The sequence below is a fragment of the Hibiscus syriacus genome, unplaced genomic scaffold (assembly GCF_006381635.1).
Source record: "Hibiscus syriacus cultivar Baekdansim isolate YM2019G1 unplaced genomic scaffold, ASM638163v2 tig00111493_pilon, whole genome shotgun sequence".
In the NCBI taxonomy this organism is placed as follows: Eukaryota; Viridiplantae; Streptophyta; class Magnoliopsida; order Malvales; family Malvaceae; genus Hibiscus; species Hibiscus syriacus.
In genome coordinates this window covers 169,320-181,550 of record NW_024063102.1, presented here as the reverse complement: position 1 = coordinate 181,550, position 12,231 = coordinate 169,320, and the positions used below count along the sequence as shown (strand labels likewise).

At 36.1% G+C, this 12,231-nt stretch overlaps 1 non-coding gene and 1 pseudogene across 1 annotated transcript; both read left to right on the top strand.

Annotated features, from left to right (window-relative positions):
* The first annotated feature begins 587 nt into the window (after window positions 1-587).
* Window positions 588-11,192, top strand: LOC120163692 (annotated as a pseudogene).
* A 783-nt stretch (window positions 11,193-11,975) lies between these two features.
* LOC120163754 lies at window positions 11,976-12,131 on the top strand. The gene has a single exon (XR_005519681.1). It is a non-coding gene; the product is annotated as a U11 spliceosomal RNA (small nuclear RNA).
* The last annotated feature ends 100 nt before the right edge of the window (window positions 12,132-12,231 follow it).

Below are 12,231 nucleotides of genomic sequence, written 5' to 3'. Positions count from 1 at the left end.
TTCAGTGAGTAAGCATGTAATTTACCTTAATTTTAAAATAAATAGGATTTTAAAAAGTAATTAAATTATAAAAATTAAGAGATTGTGAGTTTAATTATACTAATTTTAAAATTTAAATATCTTAAAAAATAATTAAATCGGATAAATTTTAGGTCAAAACTTAATTCAATTAACTTTAAAACTGATAATATCTCAAAAAAAATTATATAAAAAAAATTAGAGAAACAAGAATATAATTTCAAAATGTCTAATGACCTAAAATATAATTAGTCTATTAATATAGAGGGCAATTGTCCCCTCAATCCATAACAAGGCTTCTAAATGTGACATTATCTTATGATGATACGAATATTTTTTTATTTTTTTATAATCAATTATAAAATAAAATTAAAACGTAATGTGGGCATATTTTTTTAATAGTTAATGTCTAAAAACAGAATAAAAATAATAATCGATGCATTAAACATATAGTTTATCTAAAAAAAAAAAAAAAAACACTCCCAATCGTTTTCACATTGTTTGATTTCATAAAGTCTCACTTCAGCTGCCTCCACATGATATTTAAAAAACAAAATAGAATAAAACCCAGTAACACAGTCAAAGAAAGATCTCTCCGCTGCTCTCGTCTCCATCCTTATCTTATATCAACAATCAAACAAATCAACTTAAAAAAAAATTCAAATCGCTCGATCTTCTAGTGTTCGGCTCATGGCAGATCGAGCCTCGTACAGTTTGGCTCCCCAATTAGGTTAGTCTTCTGCCGGTCTTTTTCACTTACTTTTTTAATTATATATTATATTTCTTCAGATTTGCGTACTATTTCAACGCGTTTTTCATCTCAAGTTTGCGCCTAGTTTCGTTGATTTTAAAATTGATCCGTGGTGGAGTTGTGTTGTTTTAGTGTATATTTTACAGGGCTTTTACTTGAGGAAATTGGAGTTAAAGTCTAGAGATATTTAGTTCAATTATTGAGGAAAATGGAGTTAAGTTTAGGGATTTAACAAAATTCAGTAACTGAGAATGGGTAGGGGGAATGGATAGATTGTTATCATTGAGAAACTTATTATTATCCGGATAAATGAGGATTTAGGGTTTCACTGTTCAGTGATAGAATTATTGTCGATTTACGTTTTCTTCTGCTTGCATTGAAGAGTAGAATTTGTTTTAATATCAATAACTTCGCTTTTGAAGTAAGAACACTTTGTAAAACTTTGGAAAGCTTTGAAGCAAAAACTCTTAAAAGCTCTATCAAATAGGCTTAGTGAATAATAGTATGTGCTGTGATAGTGCATTTCATGCTTTGATTATCGGCTATAAACTCAAGAAGTTTAGCTTGCGTCCTAGGCTCAAGGCTGTGCAGATAGAAGCTTTTGTATTATGGACAATTTTGCAGTTTTATCTCTCTTTAAGGAACTGTGAATGCTCCAGCCAAAACTTAACAGTGTGATTTATGTTTTTGTATTTCAAATAAATTTGTGCATGATTTGAGTTGTAAATTGTAATATCATTAATTATCTGTCTTTCTTAAGTTCTGAGAGTGGAATATAAGAGTGTTATTTAATGATATTATGAATGAAGCTTTTTGCCGAAGTTTCTGTCCCTTGGACAAGTGTAAATTTCTAATGTTAATGAAGTTTTTATTTCCCCATGTCGAATCTTTGATTATGACAATATATCTTTACTAATTATATTTTTTGTTTCCTGATTTGTAGATATTGAACAGATATTACAAGAAGCCCAGCGTAGATGGTTAAGACCTGCTGAAATTTGTGAAATTCTTCGTAATTATCAGAAGTTCCAGATTACATCAGAGGCTCCTAATAGACCTCCAAGTATGAACATTGAAAGCATTTCACGGTTGGGATAAAATTTCATGTGAATTTATGTTTATCGTGAATAAACATAATTATATTATGATTACTTAGTTATTGATAGAATCATACAGGAATAATCATTTCATAAGCATATTAATGTTGATCTGTTGTCAGCTTTGAGTGTTCCTTACCGTTTTCTTTTTTAATTTTTACTTTCTTGTACTTAACATTCTTAAAAACTTGTTTTGTTTAATCATTAAAGCTGAACAAATGCTTTAAGCAAATATGCAACATGGATGTTATCATTGTGATTTTTTAAGGTTTTTATATATTGATTGATTTTGGATCAAACGACCAAATAAATTGACATGAATTTAAACTCTGCAGGTGGTTCACTCTTTCTTTTTGATCGAAAGGTGTTAAGATACTTTAGGAAGGATGGACATAATTGGAGGAAAAAAAAGATGGAAAGACTGTGAAGGAAGCTCATGAGAAGCTGAAGGTAAGTAATGCAGCCATAGGAAGATGAAGTTCTCTTGTTCTTCTTATGTGATTTTACCAATTCAAGGCATCTTTATTTACTAATTATACTCACCGGTTGGAAATTTTGCCTAAGAATAACTTCTTTATCTATTTTAGGTTGGGAGCGTTGATATGTTGCACTGCTACTATGCCCATGGAGAAGAGAATGAAAACTTTCAAAGGCGCAGCTATTGGATGCTTGAACCGTATGGGTCAATTATATATTTATTTATATATTATATTTTTTTGTAGTTAGTTCTAGACATTATGGGGATGTTATCATGTTCCTATAATTTTATGTTCTCTCTCTTTTTATTTCTTTATTCTAGTTAATTACACATTTTACTTTGCAACTGTGTGTTAGTGCTATGGTGCTTAGACAAAGGTACTTAATGAATCCCAGCTATGCAGGCATAAAGTACTATCAAATTAACCGTGTTCAATAATTTTTTTATACATGGGCCTCATTTCCCATGTAATACATGCAGTTTTCTCAGAAGCCTTTACTGGCAATTAATGTGGGAATTTGTGAAGTGTAACAGAATATGATTCATTTTGTATAGAATCTGTCACAACTCACAATGGTTGTTGCATCATCTTTTCTTGCATTGACATGTAAAGCAAGTTGAGGCAGTCGATATTTTAATTGCTTTATCAGCATTTTTATGCTAGAGTAGTTTACAAACAATTATTATTAGCAAATAACGTTGTTATTCTCTGACTTTGATATTGGAATCCTCCTAGGGCATGACTTCTTTGGCAGTCTGATTTGTATGAAGTTTCATGTTTTTAAAATAATAGTAGTACATTGTTTTTTTTGGGGGGGGGGTGAGGGTGGCATTTGGAACTGTTTATGTAATTTCCTCTCCCTCAGCATTGTTAATTTTGGTTTGATTGGTTTTGTTACTATTGTAGGGATTTGATGCATATAGTTTTTGTTCACTACTTGGAAGTTAAGGTAAGTACTCACTTCTTTTATTAATTCTGATTGATTATCACGAAGTTAATGATTTCTTGAGAATTTGATTTTGGCTAGACCTCTGTTTTACCACCTTTGAATAGTCAAATCTTTCCACACGTTAAGTTTTTCTTTTCTTCAGAATCAGATCAGACCTTATTGGTTTCTTTTCCTTCAGGGTAGTAGAACAAGTGGAGGCATAAGAGACCAGTGATGTATCAAATTGCCAAATAAGCAGTCCTTTGACTTCTAGCTATTCTGTTACTCATACAAAAGATCCTTCTGCTCATGCAAATTCAGCTAGCTCAATAACCAGTTTGACATCCTCATGTGAAGATGCTGATTCTGGTATTTTTTTCCCATGCTCTGTCATATTCATGCAGAGGATAGTCACCATTTTCCATCTTTCTTCTCTCATTATGCATGTAAATATCAATGCAACTTGTATGATATATCATGCAGAAGATAGTCACCATGCAAGTTCTAGATTCCATACATCATCCCAAATAGGAAATGCCACTGTGATGAACAAGTTGGATCATGCTTATTTGAATCATTATTCTCCACATCCCTTTCAAGGTGTATATATAATTTTGTTTTTATATCAGCTTGCCTCTATTAATTGCTTTATGCATCAAATTTGTGCATGATTCTGCATCGAGTGTGATGGAAACTAGAAACTCTTACAATATAATCATGAAGGTCAATCATCAATCCTGGAATAAATGAAGTGTCACATCTTCATGGAGATAGACTGGGGTATATTAATTATGGCTCTTGTATGACAGGAGCTCAAGAACATTGATTTGACATCCTGGGAGCAGGGCCTGGAGCATATATGCCTGTATATACTGATGCATCTTCTAATGCTTCCCTGACTTCCAGTCAACCTGATACTATTAGCATCATCCTGCAACAAGAAACGACGATGAAAGGCAAGTTATTAGCTGTTGAGAGTGCTGGCGAGGAGTTCGGAAATCTTTTGCCAACACAACCACATTGGCAGGTATTCTTGATAGTTGCATTTTGTATCTAAGGTATAAATAATTAGTTTAAATGTCATGTTAATAATTTTGAGATTGACCTTAAAAACTGGTATTTACGCTTACAATGTACTATTTGTAATATTTTTTTCTTCTGTATATTTTCTATCATATCATGTAGAAATTTTCTGAAGCTTAATGCTTAATTTTTTAACGTAAGTGGTTTTTGGTATGGTTTTCAATGCTAAAATGTTTTATCTATTTTTTTGCTAGAAATTGGCATTCTTTTCGCTTTCTCCTTCCTTTATTGAGCATACAGCATTGAATCATGTCCGCAATGAATGAAATTTAGATGGTTATTGTAAATTGTTGGCTTTTGAGTTGTTTTACTGATGTGTAATGCGTAAAGGATTGATTACAAGTAATAGCTAGAGCACACAGTTACAAAATATCCGATTTTTAACCAAACTTCTCTTCATACATTTGTTTTCTCTCTGTACTTTTAATGTTTAGACTTATTGTATCTTTCGTCAAATTTGTGATATATAGATGTCCTAATTCAAGTACATCTTTCAGTTTCCTTTGGCTGACAATGACTTCGAGTTGTCCAAATGGCCCATGGATCCATCATCAAATTTTGATTTGCCATATGATACTAAGTTATTTGAGCAGAATGCTCATGATTTTCATTTATCAAATGCTCTTGAGGAATTTTCCGGCCGTGATGTTTTAAGTGATCAACCTCTGCATAAAAACCATCAAATACAGAGTATCAATGCAGATTCTAATTCTTTCATGAGGACATATCCTGAGAACGATATGCATTTGGATGAGAATGTCAACTATGCTTTGTCTCTGAAAAATCATTACTTGATGGAGAATATAGCTTGAAGAAAGTTGATAGTTTTTCTCGATGGGTTACTAAAGAACTTGGAGAAGTAGATGATCTGCAAATGCAATCCTCCTCTGGTATTGCCTGGAGCGCTGTTGAGTGTGGAAATGTTTCTGATGATGCCTCTTTGAGCCCTTCTCTCTCTCACGACCAACTCTTCAGCATTATTGATTTTTCGCCTAAGTGGGCTTACATAGACTTAGAAACGAAGGTATTGAAGCTTTTGTTAAATTTGAGAAGTTAGGTTTTTGCAGCAACTAGCATAATGAAGAATTTAGTTAACTACTTGCTTATTTTCTTGGCCTTTCCCTCACTTGCTTTCTTATTTAAAAGTTGATAATTTGTCATTTTTTTGTTACTTGTGCTTTGTGTTATTTGTCTGGTACTTTGAGGCATGTATAGCCCTAGCATGTTAACTGTTTAAAGTTCTAAATGGTTTCATTTGCTAATGTTTTTACTCCCTGCTATGAAGTATTGTTATATGTCATTCAACCACCCTTCCCTCCCTTAAATGTTTATTTAGCTTTTGGGTTTTTGAAATCTTGTGATGGCCTTTCTTATTTGATAGATGCCCAGCTTTGTAAAAAATGAATTTTCCCCTTTTTGCATAATGAAACAGGTATTGATTATTGGAACATATTTGAGGAGTCGGGAGGAAGTAGCAAAATATAACTGGTCATGTATGTTTGGGGAAGTGGAGGTTCCAGCTGAGGTTATTGCAGATGGTATTCTTTCCTGCCATGCTCCACCTCACAGTGTTGGGCAAGTCCCTTTTTATGTTACATGTTCCAACAGGTTAGCTTGTAGCGAAGTTCGAGAATTCGACTACCGTTCAGGATTCACTAAAGACATAAACATTTTGGATATCTATGATGTTGTTTCAAGAGAAATGCTGATGCGATTTCAGAGTTTACTTTCTCTCAAATCTCTCAGTCATCCTAAGCATCACTCTGAAGGTGTTGGGGAGAAGCGAGACTTAATTATTAAAATTATATCAATGAAAGAGGAAGAAGAATCCCACCAGATTGTCGATCCCTCTAAAAAGGATTTGTCTCAACATGAAGAAAGGGTGCCTCCAGAAATTGATGAAAGAGAAGTTGTACTCATGGCTTCTTCACAAAATAGTGGAAGATGGTAAAGGGCCGACTGTATTAGATGAGAAGGGTCAAGGTGTACTACACTTAGCGGCTGCACTTGGTTATGATTGGGCAATAGAGCCTACTGTTACTGCTGGAGTTAGTGTAAACTTTCGTGATGCAAATGGATGGACTGCACTGCACTGGGCTGCTTTCTGTGGCAGGCAAGGACCTCTAAACTTGTTTCTGTTATATGCGCCTAGAGTTTTCAATTTTTAATCTGAAAAATTCTCTCCAAACTGGCAGTAATTTAAATAACTATTGTGGCTATGAAACCATTTGGTAATATCCTAGTTGTAAATGAATGCATGAATTTCTTGGCTTTTCATTAAGTGTTCTATCAGAAGAAAAACTTATATACTTCTGTTATGTGCCTGAATAATTTTTTGCAAAATTCAGAGAGCAAACAGTTGCCATTTTAGTGTCCCTGGGAGCAGACCCGGGAGCCCTTACGGACCCTACTCCAGAATTTCCTTTAAGCAGAACTCCTGCGGACTTGGCTTCTTGCAATGGACACAAAGGAATTTCTGGTTACCTTGCAGAATCTTCTTTGACTGGTTTACTTTCTTCTCTTAAGATGAATGATCAAAAAGAAGCTGTACAAATAGTTTCAGAGCGAATGGCAACTCCAGTATATGATAGTGATTTACAAGACCTATCATTGAAAGACTCGATTACTGCTGTATGCAATGCTACACAAGCTGCTGATCGTATATATCAAATGTTCAGGATGCGATCCTTCCAGCGGAAACAATTGACTGAGTCTGGTGATGGTGTGTCAGATGAGCATGCTATTTCACTTATAGCTGCTAAAGCACGTAGACCATTCCAAGTTGATCGGGTGGCCCATGCTGCTGCAACGCAAATTCAGAAAAAGTTCCGTGGTTGGAAGAAAAGAAGAGAATTTTTATTGATTCGGCAAAGAATTGTCAAAATCCAGGTTCAGTGCTGTTTTTGCCTTTGCCAATGGCTTAGTTTCTTGGTTTACCTTTTCCTCTCTTCTCCCAATTTTTCTTTGAAAAAGGGTTTATTTCGTAATCTGAGCGTATGTGTTTGTTTTATGATGAATCGTGTGCCATCCTGTGTTTGGAAATCTTAAGCGACAATATTTTGATGTTCTAGGTGTTTCTTAGGCAGTCTTTTTATGTTTATGATTTTACACTTTTTTAATAGAGAATATCATACACTTTTAACTCAAAATATCACGTGTTAGTGAGAGAAGCTCCAGCTTCTCTCTAACATAGGCGATTTCAAATTTTGAATCTCCACGAGCCCAGGCGCTTTAGATCTATTCTCTCCACTGTCATCCCCCGTTGTTCGCCACAGCCGTCCACCAACTGCCGCCGCCGTCCGCCGCCACTTTCCGACCACCGTTTTGACGCCGGTTTTTCCTGGGATGATCACAGGCCCACGGTGATTTCGATTATGGCCTTAGATTTGTGATTGAATCTTTCAATCATCGCAGATCTTGACGAAATCCTCTGCCGTTTTTAGCCGCTTCCCGTCGTCCGTGCTCATCACCGCCGCACCACTGGACACAGCGCCTTCTCCCGACCAGAATCCCATATCCAAGTGTCGAGAATCTTTTATTCTCTCCTTTTATTTCCAGTAAACGGGGTTGGCAGTAGTTCATCCCATTTCCTCCTCCTTCCTGTTTTTTCCAGACCTAACTATGGCACCCCAACCCCCGTCTCAACTCAGGAATCCTCGAAGGGTTGCTGCTTCATCCGTGGTGGCCGCATCCAGTCACTCTACAGTTCCTCCTTCAACGTCAAGATTTTCTCCACTCCCTCATGAACCTTATTTCCTTGGTGCTTTTGGTGATATTTCTCTTGATTCTGCCAAAGAATTAGAAGCAAGAGTGAAGGAACTTAGAACTCAAGTGTCTGATTTGAAGAAAAGGGAACAGGAACTAAATAAGTTGGATAATGCACTAACATGAGGGAGGTTTTTCAACACTTCTGGAATCGTCGGTGCAACCACTTCATCTTATTCTGGTCAGGAGAAACGTGCAATGGAGACAACAAAGACTCGGAAACGACACAGGCGAGTTTTCACCAGACGTTTGCTGGTCGGATTGAGGCATTACGTTAATTTCCCTCTTCCCCCGAATTCTGCTATGAATGATGTATTGGCTGCCTTGGCCCGTGAGGCTGGTTGGACAGTAGAGCCCGACGGCACTACGTACAGACAATCTCCTTCGCCCAAAAATCAGCAGAATTTGGGAACGCATACAGTGAAGTTAGGAGGGAAACATAAGGTCAGAAAGATTTCTGCAGTACAAGCAATACCAGCGTTTCCTATCGCTGATATCGATCTTGTTGGAACCAAGGAGAGCACCACGATAGGGTACTCCAATGAAAAGTTTTTTGAAATATCGAGAAGGAAAAGAAAAGGGGTTCATAATTCGTCGAAGGAAGATCAACCAAGAATCGGATATGGGTTCATAAAGGGTTGTTTCACGATTTTTATCGAAAACCTTCCAGAGTCGATCAATTGGAAGAGACTTGGGTCTATTTTTGGCATACATGGTCAAGTTATTGATGCATTCATTCCCAAGAAAACAAACTCGAAAGCGTTTCGTTTTGGGTTTATTTGCTATGCAACAATTGAGGAAGCCAGGATAACGATTTCAAAGATGAATGGTAATCATATTTACGGTAGCAAAGCTAGAGTCTCTTTGGCCAAATATAAACCCCGACAGTCCTACTGGAGAAAGTCCTCGACAGGTGTTCACCTAAAGTCTGGGACGGAAGATATTTCGAGGAATAAACTCTTTGAAGTTGAGGGCGTAGTGGACGAAGATAAGCTACATGTGTTGAGTAATTGTCTTGTGGGGTGGTGTAAGAATTTTATCAAAATTGGTAATCTTGCTAAACAAATTCAAGCCAAAGGACTAGCTGGCTTCACGCTAATGAGAGCCGCTGGAAATGTGGTACTAATGATTTTTGAAGACTCTGATTCGTTGAGAATCGTGAAGGATGAGAAACTAGAGACTCTTGCAGATTAGTTTTCCAGAGTGGAAACTTGGTCAGAGAGCCTAGTGGTGGAGTGTCGTCGCGTCTGGTTAGTTTGCGAAGGTATTCCTTTTCACGCTTGGAATTGGAATACTTTCAAAAACATTGCAACTAAGTGGGGCAATTTAGTAGCAATCGACAACAGTTGTGAGTTTCCATCGTCTTTTGATCGGGCTAGAATTCAAATACTCACAAAGGCTCAAGGGAGAATTGATGAGTTGATGGAGTTGAAGGTCGGAGAAAATTTGTTCAAAATCATGGTGCATGAAGTAGATCCTTCTTTCAAACCTAATTCTTGGGTCCCCGAAGATTGCGATATTTCACTAGAGCTCGTTCCTTCAGTTGGTTCTTAATTGCTCGAAAGCTGTATTCAGAGGCGTTTATTTTAGTATTTGGTTGTTAATGTTGGTTTTTATTGTATTAGAAGGTGTTGTATGATGGTTCAATTGGACAGATTGGTTGAACTACTGTTGTAGTTTATGGGTGGTTTAGGGTTGTTCCCTGTTTATCTGTTTCTGTTAAGGGTGTTTACCAGGTTGTATCTTTGTAATTTCTTGATCAATAAAATTCTAAGGCACTCTTTTCCTCATTCCGCTGATTAAGGAGTTACTCTATTAGCTTCATTAATCAAGAAGGGGGTTTTTAACGAGGCCTGAAATTCTTATAAAAAAAAATAGAGAATATCATAAATGGATTTTAGTCTCTCATATTTAGGGTTTTTGACCATTTCATTTTTGCTGACTGCTACTACCATGACTTTTACCCATTCTTTTAATTGTATTAATGTTTACTATATTTTGTGTAAAAACCTTTGCAAAACGGGAAACTGAATTGATAATCTTATGATGAAGTGTCAGTTTAAGGATTTGTTGATGTATAATTTGCCTCTCAACTTTAAAATCTTGAATTTGAATATTGATTTGAAATTTTATGGTGTGAAGGCCCATGTTAGAGGTCACCAGGTGAGGAAACAGTATAGAACAATCATCTGGTCAGTGGGAATTCTAGAGAAAGTTATTTTACGATGGAGGCGTAAAGGGAGTGGTTTGCGAGGATTTCGACGGGATGCAGTTACCAAGGATCCTGACCCACAGTCCACGTCCTCGAAAGAGGATGATTATGATTTTCTCAAGGAGGGAAGAAAACAAACCGAGGAAAGGCTGCAGAAGGCACTTACTAGGGTAAAGTCCATGGCTCAGAACCCTGAAGGACGAGGTCAGTATCGAAGGCTGCTGAACTTGGTTCAAGGGATTCGTGAAAACAAGGTATATGCAGTTTTCTTTTGCTTAGATTTCTAATTTAGTGAAGTTTACAATTCAGTGGGCTTCAATGATGTTAGTTAGTTACCCATGACAACTCAATCTGTCTGAGATTGTGTCTTTGCACCTTGAACTTGCTTTTTGTTTCTGTCATTAGCTGTTGCTTCATCTTGTTGTTAACTGGCCAAGGTCAACTATAATCCGGCTAAGGTCTTCTTTGATCATCGCATGTCTTATATGATAAGTTTCAATTTCTTGAGATTGTATGCCATAATTTTGATTTTGAATAAGTGATTATTATTCAGTTGCAACAAATTCGCATTCAACAGTTCTTTTACCTCAATAATTTATCAAAACTCCGACTATTTTGAGAAAATGTTCTACAGGCTTGCAATATGGTACTGAGCGGTACAGAAGAAGTGGGTAATTTTGAAGGAGATGGCGATGAAGACCTTATCGACATCGACTCTCTTTTAGACGATGAAACTTTCATGTCTATCGCATTGATTAAAGCTCCTTCAGACCCTACATATCCAACCTGTACATAAACCGGTACGACAGCTTCATTGCAGCAGTATGAAGGGGGTTTTAACTTAGGGTTGTGTCTGTAAATATAGCATCTAACGGACATTACTCGTCTGTTTCTAGATAACATTGAACATTTGTTTTGCTTTCTCAGGTTAAAATTAATCCCATAAATTTGTTAAGGGTTAAAGTGTAGTATCTATTGACTGTAAAATCTGTTGAGAGGAATAAGTGACATTTTAGAGTTTAATTATGAACATATTGATTCCATTTGTGTGCTTAATTTCCTTTAAAACCTCTCTTGTTTTGATTTTTTTCCAGATTCGATCAACAGTCAAAACTCTCAAATCTGACTCAACAGGACAAGGCTTCGAAAATTCAGACCATATGCAAGATTTCATTTCAGGTTGCCTGTATCGAGAACTTATGGTTAACTGATTTAGTTGTGCACTATATGAAAATAGTCTTTACTGATAAAAAGTTGATTTAATAGATTTATTATCATTTAGGAAAAAAAAAGACTAGTATCAAGTTAAAAATATTTCTTAATAAATTAGTTATTACATTTATATTTATTTGGTATTGAAATTACTTTTGAAATATTTAATTTCTTATTTGAAAAATTTATCACTAGCGCAGATAAAATGCATGCTTATCCTCTATGCCACTTTTACAGTAGCAGGAAGTTAATGAAACGGATATTTTTTGCTCATTAATGAAGTGGATTTCTGCTTAAGAAACAAAACAAGTGTTTTGAGAATGAATGTACATTCCTTGGGCATTGAGGAAATTAGAGCATGGCTCAAGTCCTCGCGGGCAGCTCACACATTTTCCTGACCATTTTGATTTTTCAAGTTTCTGGTACAAAAAAAAAGGGTCGGTTGGCTAAATATGCCACGCCCACCCTCGTCTGGTGGGTGCTGTATGGCTATCAAGACATATGGCCGACATAATTTGTGGGAACACCTGGAGCTGGTAAACTTAACCCGAATCCGATTATCCGAATCGATTTATCCAATTCAATACCCGATATTAACCTGAACATGATAATGAAATTTGATCCGATATCTGACCTGAACTATACTCGATCCAAAATTTAGCGAAATTGAAATCAACCAGAACCGA